Below are 25665 nucleotides of genomic sequence, written 5' to 3'. Positions count from 1 at the left end.
TCCTGGAATTACCACATGCAGAATATAAAAGTTTAATACGCAGAAACCTTCAGGACATCAGGAAGAAAATGAGGCAATACGCAGAACAAGCCAAGGAACACATAGATAAAGCAACTGAAGAAATTAGAAAGGTTATTCAGGAACATAATGAAAAAGTTTAATAAGCTGGAAAAATCCACAGACAGACAGCAATCAGAAATTCAGAAGATTAACAATAAAATTACAGAAATAGACAACTCAACAGAAAGAGGAGCAGAATTGCACAAGTAGAAGCCAGAATTCTGAACTTGAAGATAAATCACTTGGCACTAATACATTTGAAGAAAAATCAGCTAAAAGAATTTTAAAAAATGAGGAAACCTTAAGAATCATGTGGGAGTGTATCAAGAGAAATAACATACAAGTGACTGGAGTACCAGAACACGGAAGGATAACAGAAAATACAGAGAAAATTGCTGAAGCTTTGTTGGCAGAAAACTTCCCTGATATTGTGAAAAATGAGAAGATATCTATCCAAGATGCTTATCAAACTTCACATACGGTATATCTTAAAAGAAAGTCACCAAGACATATTATAATCAAACTTGCCAAAACCAAAGATAAAGAGAGAATTACAAGAGCAGCCAGGGATAAACGAAAATTCACCTACAAAGGAGAGCCAATAAGAATAAGCTCGGGCTACTCAGCAGAAACCATGCAGGCAAGAAGGCAATGGGATGACATATTTAAAAAATTGCCTGCCAAGAATCATACATCGAGCAAAACTGTCTCTTAAATATGAAGGTGAAATTAAGACATTTCCAGATAAACACAAGCTTAGAGAATTCGTGAAAACCAAACCAAAACTACAAGAAATACTAAAGAGAGTTCTTTGGTTAGAAAATCAATAATATCAGGTATCAACCCAAGACTAGAACACTGGGCAGAGCAACCAGAAGTCAACCCAGACAGGGAAATCCAAAAACACAAAGAATAAAAAAAAAAGCCCAAAACAGGAAAACAGGGTGTAACAGCGATGTTACTGTATAAAACACAACATTAAAATAATAAAGAGGGACTAAGTAATGTAATCATACACCTTCCATATGGAGAGGAAGATATGGTGATACAAAGAAATAAAAGTTAGTTTTAAATTTAGAAAAATAGGGGTATATAATAAGGTAACCACAAAGGAGACAAACTAACCTACTCATCAAAATAAAATACAAGAGAAAAATACAGACTCAGCAGAAACAAAATACAACAACAAATATGAGGAAAGGGCAATATATAAAGAAAATCTACTCAGCACATAAAATCAAGGGGGAAAAAGAAACCGTCAACAACACACAAAAAAAGACATCAAGATGATAGCACTAAATTCATACCTATCCATAATTACCCTGAATGTACATGGACTAAATGCACCAATAAAGAGACAGAATGGATTAAAAAACAAGATCCATCTATATGCTGCCTACAAGAGACACACCTTAGACTCAGAGACACAAAGAAACTAAAACTCAAAGGATGGAACAAAATATATCAAGCAAACAACAATCAAAACAGAGCAGGAGTGGCAACATTAATTTCTGACAAAATAGACTTTAAGTGGATCAGAAAGGATAAGGAAGGACACTATATAATGATTAAAGAGACAATACACCAAGAAGATATAACCCTATTAAATATTTATGCACCCAATGACAGGGCTGCAAGATACATAAATCAAACTCTATCAGCATTGAAAAGTGAGATAGACAGCTCCACAATAATAGTAGGAGACTTCAACACACTACTTTCAGTGAAGGACATCCAGAAAGAAGCTCAATAAAGACACGGAAGATCTAAATGCCACAATCAACCAACTTGACCTCTTAGACATATACAGAACACTCCACCCAACAGCAACCAACTATACTTTCTTTTCTAGTGCACATGGAACATTCTCTAGAATAGGCCACATATTAGGTCATAAAGCAAGCCTTAGCAGAATCCAAAACATTAAAATATTACAAAGCATCTTCTCTGTTCATAAGGCCAAAAAAGTAGGAATCAATAACAGGGAAAAGAAATCAAACACTTGGAAACTGAACAATACCCTGCTCAAAAAAGACCAGATTATAGAAGGGTAGAATAAAGAAATTCAGAGAACCCAATGTGAATGAAAACACTTCCTATCAGAACCTTTGGGACACAGCAAAAGCAGTGCTCAGGGGCCAATTTATATCAATAAATGCACACATCCAAAAAGAAGAAGGGCCAAAATCAAAGAATTATCACTACAACTTGAACAAATAGAAAGAGAGCAACAAAAAAAGACCCACAGGCACCAGAAGAAAAGAAATAATAAAAATTGGAGCTGAACTAAATGAAATACAAAACAGAAAAACAACTGAAAATTAAAAAAGCCAAAAACTGGTTTTTTGAAAAAATCAACAAAATTGATAAACCATTGGCCAAACTGACAAAAGAAAAACCGGAGAGGAAGCAAATAACCCGAGTAAGAAATGAGATGGGCGATATCACAACAGACCCAACTGAAATTAAAAGAATCGTATCAGATTACTGTGAAAAACTATACTCAAAACAAATTTGAAAACCTAGAAGAAATGGATGAATTCCTGGAAACACACTACCTACCTAAACTAACACAAACAGAGGTAGAACAACTAAACAAACAGACCCATAACAAAAGAAGAGATTGAAAAGGTAATCAAAAAACTCCCAACAAAAACAAGCCCTGGTCAGGACGGCTTCACTGCAGAGTTCTACCAAATGTTCAGAGAAGAGTTAACACTACTACTACTAAAGGTATTTCAGAGCACAGGAAAGGATGGAATACTACCTAACCCATTCTATGAAGCCAGCATATCCCTGACACCAAGACCAGGTAAAGACACCTCAAGAAAATTATAGACCTATATCCCTCATGAATGTAGATGCAAAAATCCTCAACAAAATTCTAGTCAATAGAATTCAACATATCAAAAAAAAAATTCGCCATGACCAAGTGGGATTCAGACCAGGTATGCAGGGATCGTTCAACATTAGAAAAACAATTAATGTAATCTACCACATAAATAAAACAAAAGACAAGAATCACATGATTTTATCAATTGATGCAGAAAAGGCATTTGACAAAGTTCAACACTCATTCATGATAAAAACTCTCAGCAAAATACGAATAGAAAGAAAATTCCTCAACAAAACAAAGGGCATTTATACAAAGCCAACAGCCAACATCACCCTAAATGGAGAGAGCCTGAAGACATTCCCATTGAGATCGGGAACCAGACAAAAAAAAAAAAAAAAAATTTTTTTTTTTTTTGGATACCCTTAATCACCACTCTTATTCAACATTGTGCTGGAAGTCCTAGCCAGAGCAATTAGGCTAGATAAAGAAATAAAGGGCATCCAGATTGGCAAGGAAGAAGTAAAAGTATCTCTATTGGCAGATAACACGATCTTATATACAGAAAACCCTAAGGAATCCTCAAGAAAACTACTGAAACTAATAGAAGAGTTGAGCAGAGTATCGGGATATACAATAAACATACAAAAATCAGTTGGATTCCTCTAAACCAACAAAAAGAACATCCAAGAGGAAATCACCAAATCAATGCCATTTACAGTAGCTCCCAAGAGGATAAAATAAAAAGGAATAAATCTTACAGAAATGTAAAAGACTTATACAAAGAAAACTACAGTACACTTCTGCAAGAAACCAAAAGAGACTTACATAAGTGGAAGAACATACCTTGCTCATGGATAGGAAGACTTAACATTATAAAAATGTCTATTATGAGGCGGGGCCAAGATGGCGGACTAGGTGGACGCTACCGCGGATCCCTCTTGCAACGAAGACTCGGAAATACAAGTGAATCGATCACATACATAACAATCTACGAATCCTGAACAACAAACACAGGTTTAGAGACGGAGAACGAACAAATACGGAGAGGCAGAGATTGTTTTCAGAGCCTGGAGCCAGCGTACCAGTCAGCGGATTTTCTGGAAAAACTAGTTTCCCAGTGATGGCTCGGAGACAGCAGTCCATATCAAACCACATAAAGAAGCAGACCATGACAGCTTCTCCAACCCCCCAAACAAAAGAATCAAAATCTTTCCCAAATGAAGATACAATCCTGGAATTTTCAGATACAGAATATAAAAAACTAATTTACAGAATGCTTCAAGACATCACAAACGAAATAAGGCAAACTGCAGAAAAAGCCAAGGAACACACCGATAAAACTGTTGAAGAACTCAAAAAGATTATTCAAGAACATAGTGGAAAAATTAATAAGTTCCAAGAATCCATAGAGAGACAGCATGCAGAAATCCAAAAGATTAACAATAAAATTACAGAATTAGACAACGCAATAGGAAGTCAGAGGAGCAGACTCGAGCAATTAGAATGCAGACTGGGATATCTGGAGGACCAGGGAATCAACACCAACATAGCTGAAAAAAAATCAGATAAAAGAATTTAAAAAAATGAAGAAACCCTAAGAATCATGTGGGACTCTATCAAGAAGGATAACTTGCGGGTCATTGGAGTTCCAGAACAGGGAGGCAGGACAGAAAACACAGAGAAAATAGTTGAAGAACTCCTGACACAAAACTTCCCTGACATCATGAAAGACGAAAGGATATCTATCCAAGATGCTCATTGAACCCCATTTAAGATTGATCCAAAAAGAAAAACACCAAGACATATTATCATCAAACTCGCCAAAACCAAAGATAAACAGAAAATTTTAAAAGCAGCCAGGGAGAAAAGAAAGGTTTCCTTCAAGGGAGAATCAATAAGTTCAGAGTACTCAGCAGAAACCATGCAGGCAAGAAGAGAATGGGACGACATATACAGAGCACTGAAGGAGAAAAACTGCCAGCCAAGGATCATATATCCAGCAAAACTCTCTCTGAAATATGAAGGCAAAATTAAGATATTTACAGATAAACACAAGTTTAGAGAATTTGCAAAAACCAAACCAAAGCTATAAGAAATACTAAAGGATATTGTTTGGTCAGAAAACCAATAATATCAGATACCAGCACAATACAAGGTCACAAAACAGAATGTCCTGATATCAACTCAAATAGGGAAATCACAAAAATAAACAAATTAAGATTAATTAAAAAAATAATAATAACAATACACATAACAGGGAATCATGGAAGTCAATAGGTAAAAGATCACAATAATCAAAAAGAGGGACTAAATACAGGAGGCATTGAACTGCCAGATGGAGAGTGATACAAGGCGACATAGAACGATACAAGTTAGGTTTTTACTTAGAAAAATAGGGGTAAATAATAAGGTAACCACAAAAAGGTATAACAACTCCATAACTCAAGAAAAACGTAACGACTCAACTAACATAAAGTCAAACACTATAAAAACGAGGATCTCACAATTGACTAAGAAAAACGTCTCAGCACAAAAAAGTATGTGGAAAAATGAAATTGTCAACAACACACATGAAAAGGCATCAAAATGACAACGCTAAAAACTTATTTATCTATAATTACGCTGAATGTAAATGGACTAAATGCACCAATAAAGAGACAGAGAGTCTCGGACTGGATAAAGAAACACGATCCATCTATATGCTGCCTACAAGAGACACACCTTAGACTTAGAGACACAAACAAACTAAAACTCAAAGGATGGAAAAAAATATATCAAGCAAACAATAAGCAAAAAAGAAGAGGAGTAGCAATATTAATTTCTGACAAAATAGACTTTAGACTTAAATCCACCACAAAGGATAAAGAAGGACACTATATAATGATAAAAGGGACAATTGATCAGGAAGACATAACCATATTAAATATTTATGCACCCAATGACAGGGCTCCAAGGTACATAAATCAAATTTTAACAGAATTGAAAAGTGAGATAGACACCTCCACAATTATAGTAGGAGACTTCAACACACCACTTTCGGAGAAAGACAGGACATCCAGTAAGAAGCTCAATAGAGACACGGAAGACCTACTTACAACAATCAACCAACTTGACCTCATTGACTTATACAGAACTCTCCACCCAACTGCTGCAAAGTATACTTTTTTTTCTAGCGCACATGGAACATTCTCTAGAATAGACCACATATTAGGTCATAAAACAAACCTTTGCAGAGTCCAAAACATCGAAATATTACAAAGCATCTTCTCAGACCACAAGGCAATAAAACTAGAGATCAATAACAGAAAAACTAGGGAAAAGAAATCAAATACTTGGAAAATGAACAATACCCTGCTGAAAAAAGACTGGGTTATAGAAGACATCAAGGAGGGAATAAGGAAATTCATAGAATGCAACGAGAATGAAAATACTTCCTACCAAAACCTCTGGGACACAGCAAAAGCAGTGCTCAGAGGCCAATTTATATCGATAAACGCACACATACAAAAAGAAGAAAGAGCCAAAAGCAGAGAACTGTCCCTACAACTTGAACAAATAGAAAGTGAGCAACAAAAGAATCCATCAGGCACCAGAAGAAAACAAATAATAAAAATTAGAGCTGAACTAAATGAATTAGAGAACAGAAAAACAATTGAAACAATTAACAAAGCCAAAAGCTGGTTCTTCGAAAAAATTAACAAAATTGATAAACCATTGGCTAGACTGACTAAGGAAATACAGGAAAGGAAACAAATAACCCGAATAAGAAACGAGAAGAACCACATCACAACAGAACCAAATGAAATTAAAAGAATCATTTCAGATTACAACGAAAAATTGTACTCTAACAAATTTGAAAACCTAGAAGAAATGGATGAATTCCTGGAAAAACACTACCTACCTAAACTAACACATTCAGAAGTAGAACAACTAAATAGACCCATAACAATAAAAGAGATTGAAACGGTAATCAAAAAACTTCCAACAAAAAAAAGCCCTGGCCCGGACGGCTTCACTGCAGAGTTCTATCAAACTTTCAGAGAAGAGTTAACACCACTACTACTGAAGGTATTTCAAAGCATAGAAAAGGACGGAATACTACCACACTCATTCTATGAAGCTACCATCTCCCTGATACCAAAACCAGGTAAAGACATCACAAAAAAAGAAAATTACAGACCTATATCCCTCATGAACATAGATGCAAAAATCCTCAACAAAATTCTAGCCAATAGAATCCAACAACACATCAAAAAAATAATTCACCCTGATCAAGTGGGATTTATACCAGGTATGCAAGGCTGGTTTAATATCAGAAAAACCATTAATGTAATCCATCACATAAATAAAACAAAAGATAAAAAGCACATGATCTTATCAATTGATGCATAAAAGACATTTGACAAAGTCCAACACCCATTTATGATAAAAACTCTTACCAAAATAGGAATTGAAGGAAAATTCCTCAACATAATAAAGGGCATCTATGCAAAGCCAACAGCCAATATCACTCTAAATGGAGAGAACCTGAAAGCATTTCCCTTGAGAACGGGAACCAGACAAGGATGCCCTTTATCACCGCTCTTATTCAACATCGTACTTGAAGTCCTAGCCAGGGCAATTAGGCTAGACAAAGAAATAAAGGGTATCCGGATTGGCAAGGAGGAAGTAAAGTTATCACTATTTGCAGATGACATGATCTTATACACAGAAAACCCTAAGGAATCCTCCAGAAAACTACTGAAACTAATAGAAGAGTTTGGCAGAGTCTCAGGTTATAAAATAAACATACAAAAATCACTTGGATTCCTCTACATCAACAAAAAGAACACCGAAGAGGAAATAACCAAATCAATACCATTCACAGTAGCCCCCAAGAAGATAAAATACTTAGGAATAAATCTTACCAAGGATGTAAAAGAACTATACAAAGAAAACTACAAAGCTCTACTACAAGAAATTCAAAAGGACATACTTAAGGGGAAAAACATACCTTGCTCATGGATAGGAAGACTTAACATAGTAAAAATGTCTATTCTACCAAAAGCCATCTATACATATAACGCACTTCCGATCCAAATTCCAATGTCATATTTTAAGGGGATAGAGCAACAAATCACCAACTTCATATGGAAGGGAAAGAAGCCCCGGATAAGCAAAGCATTACTGAAAAAGAAGAAGAAAGTGGGAGGCCTCACTCTACCTGATTTCAGAACCTATTATACAGCCACAGTAGTCAAAACAGCCTCGTACTGGTACAACAACAGGCACATAGACCAATGGAACAGAATTGAGAACCCAGATATAAATCCATCCACATATGAGCAGCTGATATTTGACAAAGGCCCAGTGTCAGTTAATTGGGGAAAAGATAGTCTTTTTAACAAATGGTGCTGGCATAACTGGATATCCATTTGCAAAAGAATGAAACAGGACCCATACCTCACACCATGCACAAAAACTAACTCCAAGTGGATCAAGGACCTAAAGACTAAAACGATAAAGATCATGGAAGAAAAAATAGGGACAACCCTAGGAGCCCTAATACAAGGCATAAACAGAATACAAAACATTACCAAAAATGATGAAGAGAAACCCGATAACTGGGAGCTCCTAAAAATCAAACATCTATGCTCATCTAAAGACTTCACCAAAAGAGTAAAAAGACCATCTACAGACTGGGAAAGAATTTTCAGCTATGACATCTCCGACCAGCTCCTGATCTCTAAAATCTATATGATTCTGTCAAAACTCAACCACAAAAAGCCAAACAACCCAATCAAGAAGTGGGCAAAGGATATGAACACACATTTCACTAAAGAAGATATTCAGGCAGCCAACAGATACATGAGAAAATGCTCTCGATCATTAGCCATTAGAGAAATGCAAATTAAAACTACAATGAGATTCCATCTCACACCAACAAGGCTGGCATTAATCCAAAAAACACAAAATAATAAATGTTGGAGAGGCTGCGGAGAGACTGGAACTCTTATACACTGCTGGTGGGAATGTAAAATGGTACAACCACTTTGGAAATCTATCTGGCGTTATCTTAAACAGTTAGAAATAGAACTACCATACAACCCAGAAATCCCACTCCTCAGAATATACCCTAGAGATACAAGAGCCTTCACACAAACAGATATATGCACACCCATGTTTATTGCAGCTCTGTTTACAATAGCAAAAAGCTAGAAGCAACCAAGGTGTCCATCAACGGATGAATGGGTAAATAAATTGTGGTATATTCACACAATGGAATACTACGCATCAATAAAGAACAGTGACGAATCTCTGAAACATTTCATAACATGGAGGAACCTGGAAGGCATTATGCTGAGCGAAATTAGTCAGAGGCAAAAGGACAAATATTGTATAAGACCACTATTATAAGATCTTGAGAAATAGTAAAAACTGAGAAGAACACATACTTTTGTGGTTACGAAGGGGGGAGGGAGGGAGGGACGGAGAGGGTTTTTTATTGATTAATCAGTAGATAAGAACTGCTTTGGGTGAAGGGAAAGACAACACTCAATACATGGAAGGTCAGCTCAATTGGACTGGACCAAAAGCAAAGAAGTTTCCGGGATAAAATGAATGCTTCAAAGGTCAGCGGAGCAGGGGCGGGGGTCTGGGGAAAATGGTTTGAGGGGACTTATATGTCAATTGGCAAAATAATTCTATTATGAAAACATTCTGCATTCCACTTTGAAATGTGGCGTCTGGGGTCTTAAAGGCTAACAAGCAGCCATCTAAGATGCATCAATTGGTCTCAACCCACCTGGAGCAAAGGAAAATGAAGAACACCAAGGTCACACGACAACTAGGAGCCCAAGAGACAGAAAGGGCCACATGAACCAGAGACCTACATCATCCTGAGACCAGAAGAACTAGTTGGTGCCCGGCCACAACCGATGACTGCCCTGACAGGGAGCACAGCAGAGGACCCCTGAGGGAGCAGGAGATCAGTGGGATGCAGACCCCAAATTCTCATAAAAAGACCATACTTAATGGTCTGACTGAGACTAGAGGAATCCCGGCGGCCATGCTCCCCAGACCTTCTGTTGGCACAGGACAGGAACCATCCCCGAAGACAACTCATCAGACATGAAAGGGACTGGTCAGCAGGTGGGAGAGAGATGCTGATGAAGAGTGAGCTAATTGTATCAGGTGGACACTTGAGAGTGTGTTGGCAGCTCTTGTCTGGAGGGGGGATGGGAGGATAGAGAGAGAAGAAAGCTGGCAAAATTGTCACGAAAGGAGAGACTGAAAGGGCTGACTCAATAGGGGAAGAGCAGGTGGGAGTACGGAGTAAGATGTATGTAAACTTATATGTGACAGACTGGATTTGTAAACGTTCACTTGAAGCTTAATAAAAGTTAATAAAAAAAAAAGTCTATTCTACCAAAAGCGATCTGTACATTTAATGCAATTCCGATCCAAATCCCAATGACATTCTTTAATGAGATGGAGAAACAAATCACCAACTTCATATGGCAGGAAAAGAGGCCCCCGATAAGTAAAGCATTACTGAAAAAGAAAAACAAAGTGGGAGGCCTTACTTTACCTGATTAAAGAACCTATTAGTCAAAACAGCCTGGTACTGGTGCAACAACAGATATCTACACCAATGGAACAGAATTGAGAATCCAGACATAAATCCATCAACATATGAGCAGCTGATATTTGACAAAGGCCCCAAAACAGTTAAATGGGGAAAAGACAGTCTTTTTAACAAATGGTGCTGGCATAACTGGATATCCATCTGCAAAAAAATGAAACAAGACCCATACTCCACTCCCCGCACAAAAAGTAACTCCAAATGGATCAAAGACCTAAATATAAAATCTAAACCGATAAAGATCATGGAAGAAAAAATAGGGACAAAGTTAGGAGCCCTAATACATGGCATAAACAGTATACAAAACATTATAGAGAATGTAGAAGAGAAACTAGATAACTGGGAGCTCCTAAAAATCAAGCACCTATGCTCATCCAAAGACTTCACCAAAAGAGTAAAAAGACTACCTACAGACTGGGAAAAAGTTTTTAGCTATGACATTTCTGATCAGTGCCTGATCTCTAAAATCTACATGATACTGCAAAAACTCAACTGCAAAAAGATAAATAACCCAATCAAAAAATGGGCAAAAAGATATGAATAAACACTTCACTAAAGAAGACATTCAGGTAGCTAACATATGAGGAAATGTTCATGATCGTTAGCCATTAGAGGAGTGCAGATCAAAACTACAATGAGATTTCATCTCACTCCAACAAGGCTGGCATTAATCCGAAAAACACAAAAGAATAAATGTTGGAGAGGCTGCGGAGAGATTGGAAGACTTCTACACTGCTGGTGGGAATGTCAAATGACACAACCACTTTGGAAATCGATTTGGCCCTTCCTTAAAAAGCTAGAAATAGAACTACCATATGATCCAGCAATCCCACTCCTTGGAATATATCCTAGAGAAATAAGAGCCTTTACACGAAGAGATACATGCACACCCGTGTTTATTGCAGCACTGTTCACAATAGCAAAGAGATGGAAGCAACCAAGGTGCCCATCAACGGATGAACGGATAAATTGTGGTATATTTACACGATGGAATTCTACGCATAGATAAAGAACAGTGAGGAATCTGTGAATCATTTCATAACATGGAGGAACCTGGAAGGCATTATGCTGAGTGAAATTAGTCAGTTGCAAAAGGACAAATATTTTGTAAGACCACTATTATAAGAACTTGAGAAATAGTTTAAACTGAGAAGAAAACATTCTTTTGTGGTTATGAGAGTGGGGAAGGAGGAAGGGCGGGAGAGGGACATTCACTAATTAGATAGCAGATAAGAACTACTTTAGGTGAAGGGAAAGACAGCACACAATACAGGGGAGGTCGGCACAATTGGACTAAGCCAAAAGCAAAGAAGTTTCCTGAATAAACTGAATGCTTCAAAGGCCAGGGTAGCAGGGGGAGGGGTCTGGGGACCACGGTTTCAGGGGACATCTAAGTCAATTGGCATAATAAAATCTATTAAGAAAACATTCTGCATTGAAGAGTAGTGTCTGGGGTCTTAAACGCTAGCAAGCAGCCATCTAAGATGCATCAATTGGTCTCAACCCACCTGGATCAAAGGAGAATGAAGAACACCAAGGACACAAGGTGATTACGAGCCCAAGAGACAGAAAGGGCCACATGAACCAGAGACTACATCATCTTGAGACCAGAAGAACTAGCTGGTGCCCGGCTACAACTGATGACTGCCCTGACAGGGAACACAACAGAGAACCCCTGAGGGAGCAGGAGAGCAGTGGGATGCAGACACCAAATTCTCAAAAGACCATACTTAACGGTCTGACTAAGACTGGAAGGACCCCGGTGGTCATGGCCCCCAGACCTTCTGTTGCCCCAGGATAGGAACCATTCTGAATCCAACTCTTCAGACATGGATTGGACTGGACAATGGGTTGGAGAGGGATGCTGGTGAGGATTGAGTTTCCTGGATCGGGTGGACACTTGAGACTATGTTGGCATCTCCTGCCTCGAGGGGAGATGAGAGGGTGGAGGGGGTTAGAAGCTGACGAAATGGACATGAAAAGAGAGAGTGGAGGGAGAGAGCGGGCTGTCTCATTAGGGGGAGAGTAATTGGGAGTGTGTAGCAAGGTATATATGGGTTTTTGTGTGAGAGACTGACTTGATCTATAAACTTTCCCTTAAAGCATAATAAAAATTATTTTAAAAAAACTACTCAGCACAAAAACTTAAGTGAAAAAAAGAAACTGTCCACAACACACAAAAACAGACATTAAAATGACAGCATTAAACTCATACCTATGTATAGTTATGCTGAATGTGAATGGACTAAATGCAGCAACAAAGAGATAGACAGTGGCAGAATGGATTAAAAAAAAAAAAAGCTGAAAACAATTGGGGTAGCTATTTCCATTTGAAGCCTCTGCCGAACCCCCCCCCCCCCCCCCCCCAGTTGTCAGCCACAGCGAGGTCCTCAAGGCAAACACTCTCCCAAATGGAAACTCAGCCCAAAAAGCTGAACTGGTTGCGGTGATCCAGGCCTTGTGGTGGCTGGCCAAGTCCAAGTGAATGACCATTTATATAGATTCAGAGTACGAGTTGTCAGTTTTACATGTATATGAGACTTTGTAGAAGCAAAGAGAGCTTTTAAATTGGGTCAGTAAAGAAATCAAACATGGGAACAGACTTTACAACTCCTTGAGGTAGTATCACTCCCCGCTGCTCTGACTGTGGTACACTACAAAGGACATCAGCAGGAAGATACAGTAGTGGCCCAAGGCCACGAAAGGGCTGACTTATAGGCCAAGCGAACAGCAAGAACGGTGACCCCAATAGTAGTGACTGACTGTAGCTTGCCATAAGCTACAGAAGACTTCTATAGTTACAAAAATAGGAGTCGGACAGGGAAAAAATAACTGATGAGGCTTGGAAGAGTAAAAGAGTAGAGAGCAAGAAGAATGAAGAGAAAACAAAAACGTAAGAAGGAAGTAGAAAGGTAGAGAAGAAAGGGAGGGGTGGCTCCAGAACGGACTGTCCTGGGTTTCCAGGAAAAGCCTAAATGTAAATATATTGATTTATTCTGCTACTAGATCAGGTTTTAGAGCCTTGTGAACAGCTGGCTCTGTACCAGTTGTCACTCTGTATGGTCCCTCTCAATATTAACGACCACTACTTTAAAAAAAAAAAAAAGATACAAGATCTTCTTGGCAGCATAAGAGGAGACTAAGCACCAGGAATATGTTCCAGAAAAAAGACTGCAAGAAAAAGGTAAACTGGACTATTGAAGCCCACCAGCCTAATTCCTGCAAGAAGACCTAATTAGCATGGACTAAGACCCTTCCCTAGGAAACCCTGGTTGCACAGTGGTTAAGGAGCTCTGGCTGCTAACCAAAAGGCTGGCAGTTCGAGTCCACCGGGCACTCCTTGAAAACTCTATGGGGCAGTTCTCTCCTATAGGGTTGCTATGAGTTGGAATCGACTCAACAGCAGTGGGTTTGGTTTTGGTTTGGAAGACCCTTCCCTTGACTCTGCTCAGGACTAGGGTTGCACCTCAAACCAAACTTAAGATAAGCCTTTTTGACCTATGTATGGGTGTCTCCTCTGTAACTTGTGGTAGGGCTTCGCTGCTCTGGGCCCTGAGGATACCTTGGAGGCAAGAGAGATACACAAAGCTTGCTTGCTTTTAAACAATATTTGTATTCTGTGGCAGGGGTGCTTAACTCTCTTTACAGGTACATGACGTGATATGACAGATTCTTCCACAACCTGAAGGCTCTCTCTCCATGTCAAGACCTGGAGCACTACAGGCCCGGCAAGAGAACTAGCCCCCAACACTGCAATCAAGATCGCCAAAAAGAGAAAGTGGATCCATAACCCTTCCATCGAGCCAGCTGCTTACTCACGATACTGACCAACAAGCCCTACAGAACAGTAAGAAATGACAAGACAATGATAATTTTAAAAGTCTGGCTTCAGAAGATTTAAAGTGATAAACAATTGTGCCAGTTGACTGTCATCCCCTGGCAATTGTACAGGCTGTTATTCACCACTGTGTTCAAGTTTACCACCTATACGTGGCCTTATATCCTGCTTGTTTATTTCCTGCATCTCTCTAGAGGAAAAAAAAAAAAAAAACAGGGTTCCCATAAACACCTCAAACGCTCTCCAAGTAAAAGATCACTGGGTCTGCTTCACCCTCCTACCAGAACTAAACACAAAGTAAAGGCAGGCCCAGTCCAGGTGCCCCCACCTACTAAAAACACCCCTAGATTCCCCAGGTGATGGGTCTCTCCCTGGCCCATCTTTCATTAATTACAATAGGGACTTTGTCCAACAGACTATCCAGGGTCTCGTTGACTCCACTGCTAAAACCCCGGACAATTAGAAGGAAACAACTCATCTGCAGACTAATCTGATCAACCAAGTCTGTTACATGGAGATACCGACTGTGAGAAAATATCCAAGAATTTCCCCAAAACTTTTTATTTGCTCCTTGACTATTGCTTGTCCAACAACATGGGGCCTACACCCCCAGGCACACTCATTTACCTCCAAAACACATTTACAACGCCACAAAAAAAAAAAAAAAAACAAGCCCCAAGTGCCGAGTGTGCCAACCTGGGCTTTGTGGTCCCCTGGCCTTGAACTTCTGGAGCAGAGCTTGGCTTGAATGAGCTGGTGCCACCCTCGGTGGTTGTGCCATCACTGTGCTCTCGGTAGATGTGTCTGAGTGTGTGAGTCTGGCTCATGCCTGGGTGACCACAGCCCAGCTTGTCATTGTCCTGGCTATAGATGGACAGCTTCTTACATCGGCCCTGTCACAATCATCGGTCAATGTTCCCTATGATTTTTGTTTCTCTCAGGCACCAGCGTCTACATGTACTGGGCCTCCAGGCAAGCCTCAGATTGTAGACTAAAGAGAGCACTAGGTTTAATCCTAACTGAGGCAGGTGCAATAATAGGGCTCCTGGCCCCTTGTTGAAGACCCAAGTCCCTCCATAATAATGGCTACACAAGTTCAACCAAGGCCCGACTTCACAAGATATCTGAGATTTATTAAAAGCGACAATTCCGAATTTAACATGGTGTCTTCCCCTTCTAAGATCCTTGGCCATAGTTGTCCTGCTGCTTATATTCAAGCCTTGTTCGCTTAACCTTAAAAGGTTTGTGTCTTCCAGGCTTCAGAAGTTACAGCTGCAAATGATGCTACAACAGGGATATCACCCCATCTCCCCGAGCAGGTTCCAGCTAGAGCCCAGTTCTATGCCAGTGGCCCTAGCCAGCAAGAAGAAGCTACAGAAGATGAGACCTTCAGCCCTAAACCTCTGCTAAGATTAAAAGGATCCTGTTAGAAGGGGGACTGAAGCCTTTGCCGATACTTCCCCCCGCTCCGCCGAGGTTCCTCGCATTCCCCCTCGCAGCCACCAAGCCACAGCTTCTGACTGGGGTTTGGCCCAACTACACTGTGCCCATAACCACAGTTTCAATTTAGTGCCAGAATCCTGCCAGTGCATATGCAGGAGCTAAAGAGCTGTGTCCTCGGTCTGTCCTTGTACCTGAACATCATCGACGTGATTCAACATCCAGACCTCCAAATGTGGACATGAGAGGGCTAAGGGCGGAGAGTTCGGGGCACCAGACGCCATTGGAAATAAAAAGATCCCCAACGCCCTCAGACAGGGAGCACGTGGCCTTATGGTCGCTAGACCCCGCGTTGCTCCTTGTCTGCGCAGACAATAAATTTCCACTTTCTGTTGCCCTTACAACTGGGGGAGTGGTGTCCGTCTTACATCAATTGGCTAATAGGACAGGACAAGCACCCTCGTTTGGTTACACATTCAGCTGTGTTCTACCTTCCCCTTGGTATTTTTGCCTCTTCTTACTTCCCAAGGCCTGCCTTCGCTTCTCTGGCCACCTCTAGGGCAAATACTGCTTTTCAGCACAGCTGCACTTGACTACTAGCCAAAAGAATGGCAGCTCTAACCCACCCAAGAGGCACCTCGAAAGAAAGGCCTGCTTTGAAAACAACCTTGAAAATCCTATGGAGCAGTTCTACTCTAAAACATGGGGCAGCCGTGAGTCAGAATCAAGGGTAAGGCAACTAAGAACAACATGGCAACTACCTTCCCTGAAGCTAAATGAGCTTAAGCTAACAAGGTAAGTTTAAAAGTAAAGAAAATGCTAACATGCAAACATCATCTTCTCTTCAAATGCAAATCTACTCTTTGTCTTTCACTGTTTCTCACTTTAAAACATAAACCCAGCATAGACACCAATAGTAGAGAAAGCAGGAAATGGAAGAAAGAAATTGCACTGAACTAAATCACGGGCTGCAAAGCAATTCTGAATGAGTTACATAAAGGGAGTGGAAGAGGAGTGTGGCTAAGACTGCCCGAAGGCGTATTAACAGAACTGAGAGCCAGATGCGCAGGAAATCCCCCTTCAAACATTTGGATTTCTTCTGGGATCTGCTTCCAGCTTCTCTCACATTCATGTCACTCCAAATCTGGCTGAAAGTACATAGCTTTTACTAAAGATAACTCTGGCAGGAAAACCATAGGTTTTTATGTGAAATGAATCACAGTTAAAATATACCACTTTTTAAAAGCTCGTTAAAATTGTTAAATACTGACGGGTTTGTAAGAAAGCCTTACCGTTCCATTTAAAGGCACCTCTCAATTTTTTCCACAGATACCTGGTTTGAGTACTGATTGTTCTGGAATAGGCTGGGACCAGTTTCCCATAAAAAACAAAACTGGCAATTTGCCCTAAGAATTACATGAGAATATACATTCTCTTTGAAACGTAAAAAAGAAACAAAATATGATCAGTTGGAGAAACAAGAACTCAAATTTATACAGTGAAAGAAAAAATAACAGATATCCTTATTTAGGGATTTCTCTTACCTGGTGTGTGAGAGCACCCTAAAACTGAGGCACTTGGCCTAACTAAAATACCTGACACAAAGTCTGGCTTGGATTCCATTTTGTCTTAGGCTCCACTTCAGCTTCTGAGAAAGTGACCCATGTCTGTTGGTAGGTAAACAAGGGAGTGGCAGCTTTTGAAGAATTCAGTCTGTTTTGGGAAATAGACTCCAAAGATCAGACTGGGAGCTATGCTTAGGGTAAATCAGTAATTATTTCAATTGGTCTTCAAGACAACGTAGTATGAAATGCCTGTCTAAGGCTTGTAATCAAACTGTCTCTCTTCTTGCTATACAGAAAGTTATGTATCTTGAAGAACCTAGGTTCTCAGAGGAGAAAGACCTCACACCTTGAGTTAGCCTTTTGGGAAACCAAGTAGTTCTTTCAATGTTGTCTTGCCCTGTAACTTACCCCAATTTGAAATCCCAGAAGCACGGTGTCTGAGCTATGGCATAGTGAAGATTAAGGAAACTATATGGCACCTAGCTACCGTTTGACAAGTAGCATCTGGGGTCTTAAAAGCTTACCAGAGTAAGCGGCCATCTAAGGAAAGGTATTACGAAGTCCGTGAGAAAGATGACACTCTTATAATGGTAATCAAAGAATTTTTATGGAAATTCATGATCAGAAGAGTAGAATGTGTGAAAACCATTCTCCAACTCATAGCAATTCTATGATATAGGGAAGAAAAGGGGACTAAGCCCCTAAGCAAAGAACCCTGGAATACCTGCAAGCTTGGCTAATGACATAAAACCCCCATCCTGGAATGTGTGATAAGGAAAGAACAAGCAATGAACTTCCTCATAAGATGTTTTTCAGAAGGACCAGCCCCATCTGGTCCCTGGAGCATGCACAGACATCCGCAAGGTGATTGACGGATGACCTCCGCCTGATGCAAGTACCTGCAACAGGAAATGTACCAGCGCCGCAGGGGACTGTGCAGGCATGATGCCCCGCAATAAGTCCCGCCACCCAGTCCCAGAAGCCTTTGCTATGGGTTCCATCTTGGATTTCAGATGCGCACGTAGACTAATTTAGTATGCACCACCATTCTGAGAAGTACCCGCCCCTTGACAGAAACCTACTAAATATTCATTACTCTATTATCCTCGCCAAACCCATATAAGCCCCAGAAAAACCTCTGTTCGGGGGAACAGAGGTTAGTGTTGCTTGGTCCCTCTCTGTTCCCTGCTCGTGAGCCTTTACTCTTTTTCTCTCGCTAATAAACCTTTGTTCTTGTGGAACCTCTGAGTCTCTCCTGGTCATTCTTGGTCAGTAGAAGCAAGAACTTAGAAAGGGCTTAGTCCCAAGCTGGGAAGACTTGGCCTGCAAAACCTACAGGACAGGGTAGAACTGCTTCATAGGATTTTTAAGGAGCACCTGGAGGATTTGAACTGCTGACCTTTTGGTTAACAGCCATAGCTCTTAACCACTACTAAATAATGCAGTCATACAACTTTCATATGGGGAGGAAGCCAAGGTGATATCAAGACATAAAAGATTGGTTTAAGCTTAGAAAAACGAAGCTAAATATTAAGGTAACTAACAATTCAACACATCAAAATAGAAAAGAAGAAAAACATAAAGACTCAGCAAATACAAAATCAACAACAACAAAGATGAAAAACTACTCAGCACAGAAAATTAAGTAGAACAAGAAACTGTCAACAACATACACACACAAAAAAAATACATCAAAATGACAGCACTAAAATCCTACCTATCAATTATTACACTGAATGTAAATAGACTAAATGCACCAATAAAGAGACAAAGAGTGGCGAAATGAATAAGAAAAACACAATATGTCTATATGCTGCCTACAAGAGACACACCTTAGACTTTTTTTTTTTTTAGACTTAAAGACACTAACAAACTAAAACTCAAAGGAAGGGAAAAAATATATCATGCAAACAACAATCAAAAAGGAGTGGGAGTGGCCACAAAAAAAAAAAAAAACAGACTTACCAGCCTGACAGAGGCTGGACAAACTTACAGAGTTTGGCCCCCAGACACCCTTTTCGCTCTGTAATAAAGTCACTGCCAAGGTTCACACTTCAGCCAAAGATTAGACAGGCTGATAAAACAAAATGGGACTTAAAGAGGCACAAGAGTATAAACGCAAAGACTAGAAGGCAGGAGGGGACAGGAAAGCTGGTAATAGGGAACCCAAGGTTGAGAAAGAGGTGTCGACATGCCATGGGGTTGTTAACCAATGTCATAAAACAATATGCGTACTAACTGTTCAATGAGAAACCAGTTTGTTCCATAAACCTTCATCTGATGTACCATTAAAAAAAAAAAAAGAGCAGGAGTGGAAATATTAATCTCTGACAAAATAGACATTAAAGCAAAATCCACCACAAAGGATAAGGAAAGACACTATACAATGATTAAAGGGTCAGTACACCAGGAGGAAATAAGCATAATAAATATATATGCACGTAATGACAGGGTTCCAAAATACATAAAACAAACGCTAACACCATTGAAAAGAGACAGCTGCACAATAGTAGTAGGAGACTTCAACATACCACTTTTGGTAAAGGACAGAACATCCAGAAAGAAGCTCAATAAAGACATGGAAGATCTAAATGCCACGATCAATCAGTTTGACCTCATAGATACATACACAACACTCCACCCAACAGTGGGCAAGTATACTTTCTTTTCCAGTACACATGGAACATTCTACAGAATAAATCACATATTAGGCCACAAAGCAAGCCTCAACAGAATCCAAAATATCAAAATATTACAAAGCATCTTTTCTGATCATAAAGCCATAAAAGTAGAAATCAATAACAGAAAAAGCAAGGGAAAAAAATCAAATGCCTGGAAACTGAACAACACCTTCCTCAAAAACTACTGTGTTATACAAGAAATCAAGAATGGAGTAAAGAAATTCACAGAATCAAATGAGAATGAAAACACATCCTACCAGAAGCTTTGGGACACAGCAAAAGCAGTCTCAGAGGGCAATGACAGCAATAAATGCACACATCCAAAAAGAAGAAGGGGCCAAAATCAAAACATAAGAGAGCAGCAAAAGAAGCCCACAGGCACCTGAAGAAAGGAAATAACAAAAATGAGAGCAGAAATAAATGAAATAGAGAACAGAAAAACAACTCATTGAGTCAAAAAAACCAAAAGCTGGTTCTTTGAAAAAATCAACAAAAGCAATAAACCACTGGCTAAACTGACAAAAGAACAACAGGAAAGGAAGCAAATAAATCAGAAATGAGATGGGCAATATGATAACAGTCGCAACTGAAATTAAAACAATCATAACAGAATACTATGAAAAATTGTACTCCAACAAATTCAAAAACATAGAGGAAATGGATGAATTTCTAGAAGCACACTACCTACCTAAACTAACAGAGGTAGAACAACTAAATAAACCTAAATAAACAAAAGAAGAGATTGAAAAGATAATTAACCCCCCCGGCAAAAAAAAGCCCCAGCCCTGACAGCTTCACTGGAGAATTCTACCAAACTTTCAGAGAAGAGTTAACACCAGTACTACTAGAAGTATTTCAGAACATAGAAAAGGATGGAATACTCCAGAACTCATTCTATGAAGCTAGCATAACCCTGATACCAAAACCAGGTAAAGATACTGCTAAAAAAGAAAATTACAGACCAGTATCCCTCATGAACATAGACACAAAAATCCTCAACAAAATTCTAACCAATAGAGTTCAAAAACATATCAAAAAAATAATTCACCATGACCAAGTGGGATTCATACAAGGCATGCAGGGATGGTTCAACATTAGAAAAACAATCAATGTAATCCATCACATAAATAAAACAAAAGATAAGAAACACATAATCTTATCAATTGATGCAGAAAAGGCATTTGACAAAGGCCAATGCCCATTCATGATAAAAACTCCCAGTAGGAATAGAGGGGCAATTCCTCAACATAATAAAGGGCATTTATACAAAGCCAACACCCAACATTATTCTAAATGGACAGAGTCTGAAAGCATTCCCCTTGAGAACAGGAACCAGACAAGGATGCCCTTTGTCACCACTCTTATTCAACACTGTGCTGGAGGCTCTAACCAGAGCAATTAGGCTAGAAAAAGAGAAAAGGACATCCAAATTGGTAAGGAAAAAGTAAAAGCATCCCTATTTGCAGATGATATGATCTCATAAACAGAAAACCCGAAAGCCCTAGAAAGCTACTGGGACTAAAAGGAGATTTCCGCAAAATATCAGGATACAAGATAAACACATGAAAGTCATTTGGATTTCTCTACACCAACAAAGAGAACTTGGAAGAGGAAATCAACAAATCAATTCCACTTACAATAGTCCCCAAGAATATAAAATACTTAGGAATAAATCTAACCAGAGACATAAGAGACCTATACAAAGAAAATTACAAGACACTACTGCAAGAAACCAAAAGAGACCTACATAAATGGAAAAACATAATATGTTCATGGATAGAAAGACTCAACATTGTGGAAATGTCAATACTCCCCAAAGCAATCTACAGATACAATGCAATGCAGATCCAAATTCCAATGACATTTTTTAATGAGATGGAGAAACAAATTACCAAGGTCATATGGAAAGGGAAGAAGCCCCAGATAAGTAAAGCATTAGTGAAGAAGAAGAATAAAGTGGAAAGCCTCACACTACCTGATTTTAGAACATATTACACTGCCACCATCATCAAAACAGTCTGGTACTGGTACAACAACAGCTACATAGACCAATGGAACAGAATTGAGAATCCAGACGTAAGTTCATCCATCTATGAGCAGCCGATATTCGACAAAGGCCTAAAGTAAAGTCCATTAAATGGGAAAAAGACAGTCTGTTGGCATAACTGGATATCTATTTGCAAAAAAATGAAATAAGTCCCATAGCTCACACCACATACAAAAACTAACTCAAAATGGATCAAAGGCCTAAATATAAAATCTGAAACAATAAAGATCATGGAACAAAAATACAGACAATGCTAGAAGCACTAATACATGGCATAAACAGTATATAAAACATAACTAACAATGCACAAGCACCAGAAGAAAAACCAGATAACTGGGAGCTCCTAAAAATCAAAATGAAAAATCACACATGCTAATCAAAAGACTTCACCAAAAGAGGAAAAAGATAACCTACAAGCTGGGAAAAAATCTTTGGCTACGACATATCTGGTCAGGGTCAAATCTCTAAAATCTACAAGATACTGCAAAGCCTCAACCACAAAAAGACAAATAACAAAATTAAAAAATGGGCAAAGGATATGAATAGGTACTTCACCAAAGAAGACGGTTAACGGATACATGAGGGAATGCTCATGATCATTAGCCATTAGAGAAATGCAAATCAAAACTACAATGAGATTCCATCTCACCCCAACAAGGCTGACATTAATTCAAAAAACACAAAACAATAAATGTTGGAGAGGTTGTGGAGAGACTGGAACTCTTATACACTGCCAGTGGGAATGTAAAGTGGTACAACCACTTTGTAAATCGATTTGGCAATTCCTTAAAAAGCTGGAAATAGAAGTACCATAAGTTCCAGCAATACCACTCCTAGAAATACATCCTAGAGAAATAAGAGCTGTCACACAATATGCACACCCATGTTCATTGCAGCACTGGTCACAACAGCAAAAAGATGGAAGCAACCTAGGTGCCCATCAACAGAAGGATAGATAAACAAATCATGGTGTATTCACACAATGAAATACTAAGCAATGATAAAGAACAATGATGAATCTGCGAAACATCTCACAATATGGATGAATCTAGAAGGCAATTTGCTGACTGAAATTAGTCAGTTGCCAGCGGACAAATGCTGTATGAGACCACTATTACGAGAACTCAAGAAAAGGTCTAAACACAGAAGAAAACATTCTTTGATGGTTACAAGGGAGGCGGGGGGCGGGTGGAATTCACTAAGTAGAGAGTAGACAAGAATCATCTTAGGTGAAAGGAAGGACAACACACAGTACAGGGGAAGTCAGCACCACTGGACTAAATCAAAAGCTTAGAAGTTTCCTGAACACGACCAAATACTTCGAGGGACAGAGTAGCAGAGGCAGGAGTCTGAGGACCATGGTTTCAGGGGACATCTAGGTCAACTGGCATTAACAAAGTTTATTAAGAAAATGTTCTGCACCCCACTTTGGTGATTGATGTCTGGGGTCTTAAAAGCTTGGGAGCAGCCATTTAAGATGCATCAATTGGTCCCAACCCACCTGGAGCAAAGGAGAATGAAGAACACCAAAGACACAAGGAAAATATTAGCTCAAGAGACAATAGGGCCACATAAACCACAGATTCCATCAACTCGAGACCAGAAGAACTAGATGGTGCCCAGCTACCATCAATGACTGCCCTGACAGGGAACACAACAGAGAGTCCTTGACGGAGCGGAAGAAAAGTAGGGTGCAGAGCTCAAATTCCCATTAAAAGAGCAGACTTAATGGTCTGACTGAGTATAGAGGAGCCCTACAAGACATGGCCCCCGGACTCTGTTAAACCAAAACTAAAACCATTCCTGAAGCCAACTCTCCAGACAAAGATTAGACTGGACTATGTGAAACCCTGGTGGTGTAGTGATTAACAGCTACCGCTGCTAACTGAAAGGTCGGCAGTTTGAATCCACGAGGCGCTCTTCGGAAACTCCATGGGGCAGTTCTACTCTGTCCTATAGGGTTGCTATGAGTCGAAATCGACTCATAATAGCTGTGAAGAGTGCTTCTCAGTTCAGATACACAAGACTTAATGGGCGGCTCCTGTCCGAAGATGACATGAGAAGGCAGAAAGGCATAAGAGCTGGTTGAATGGACACGGGAAACACAGAGTGGAAAGAAGGAGTATGCTGTCACATTATAGGGATTGCAACTAGGGCCACATAACAATATTGTACACGTTTTTGTATGAGAAATTAACTTGAGCTGTAAACTTTCACCTAAATCACAAGGAAAAAAAAAAAAGTAAACGCCTAAAGTATTTTCCTTATTAAAGGAAAAGGAAAAGAGGACTAAGCGCTTAAGGGATTTAGGAAAAAAATATAGAAAACAGCAGGAATAATAAAACTAAAAAGAGAATTGAATTAATTCAAAAAAGTAAAGCAAAATATTACGATAAAGATGCACATACACACTGTTTAAAACAGTTAAGATTCAGCACAAGCCAATGAAACAGGAAAAAGGAAAAAATGAGAAACAGAAATATGAGATGACACATACAGAATATGGTTAGCCACCTGTTGGTCACAAGACTCTGGGCATACCTAACTTTAAAGACTCAGTTTTCTCTGTAAATGAGAAATTGAAAACTTATTTAAAAAAATTAATACTGCCTCCTAACATTTTTGCAAAACCACAAATGTCACTTCGCCTTTTGAAGCCTTCTATTTATTGCCTCCTAGAAAATAATCATAGAAGGTATTTGCAATAATTCTGCATCTGCATCAATTAATTCACCCAACACAAGAAGTCTCAGTAAGTCGGGATCCACTGTAAGGCAACTATGACAACAATCAAATCAATAAATATTTATGGAGCCTGCATTATATAACAATGAGGATCCAGAATGCACACAAACATTAAAGGCAGGATGAAGTCTTAAAACAGGCTTAAAACAGGAGGTGCTGAGACCATACCAAAGACTTCTAGAATATTCTAGGCCATTCCAAAGACTTCTGTGACCTTTGATTGATAAAGCCTGACATCCCTTTTGTACATCTGCTCAGGAAGTAGTTTACACGTTCCCATTAAGTCTACTAATAAAAAAAAAAAAAAACCCGTTGCCATCGAGTTGATTCCAACTGCTGAGGGTGATACTCTGATTCCATCCTCAAAATAATGCATTTCATAGAAATTAGTGGAAAGTCAAAGTCTACAGTCTTTGAAGTGGAAGTGGCATGGCTGTGTACAAGCTGGTGAGAGGGCAGCTGGTGTGGAATGATTTGACAGGGGTCAAAATGTCCTCCAAAAAATAGGTCTTCATGGGGCAGTTCTGCGCTACAAGAAGCCTCCTACTGAAATGCAGAGGGGTGATCTGGCTAGAACCTGCCTGCAAAAAGGGGGGAAATGTGATAGTAAGAGTGCAACAAAGCCTATGAAAAGAACAGTGAAAAGCAAAGAGCTGCATTTTGAAAACCAAGGCCAGGACAAAAATGGACATGAAAAAAGATCAATCGGATATATAAGAAGAAAATCAGATTAATGTCCCAATAATACTGCTATTGTTGTTGTTAACTGCCATTGAGTTCGTCCCCGACTCACGTCAATCCCATGCACAATGGAAGGAAACTATGTCTG

General features: G+C 39.4%; 1 protein-coding gene across 6 annotated transcripts in view; it reads right to left on the bottom strand.

Annotated features, from left to right (window-relative positions):
* The window catches only part of B3GALT5 (beta-1,3-galactosyltransferase 5), a 110160-nt gene that overhangs the window by 69486 nt on the left and 15009 nt on the right, over positions 1-25665 (bottom strand). The window lies entirely within an intron of this gene.

This window comes from Loxodonta africana, chromosome 2, assembly GCF_030014295.1.
Source record: "Loxodonta africana isolate mLoxAfr1 chromosome 2, mLoxAfr1.hap2, whole genome shotgun sequence".
NCBI classification, from domain to species: Eukaryota; Metazoa; Chordata; class Mammalia; order Proboscidea; family Elephantidae; genus Loxodonta; species Loxodonta africana.
This window is presented reverse-complemented; position numbering and strand designations above follow the sequence as displayed.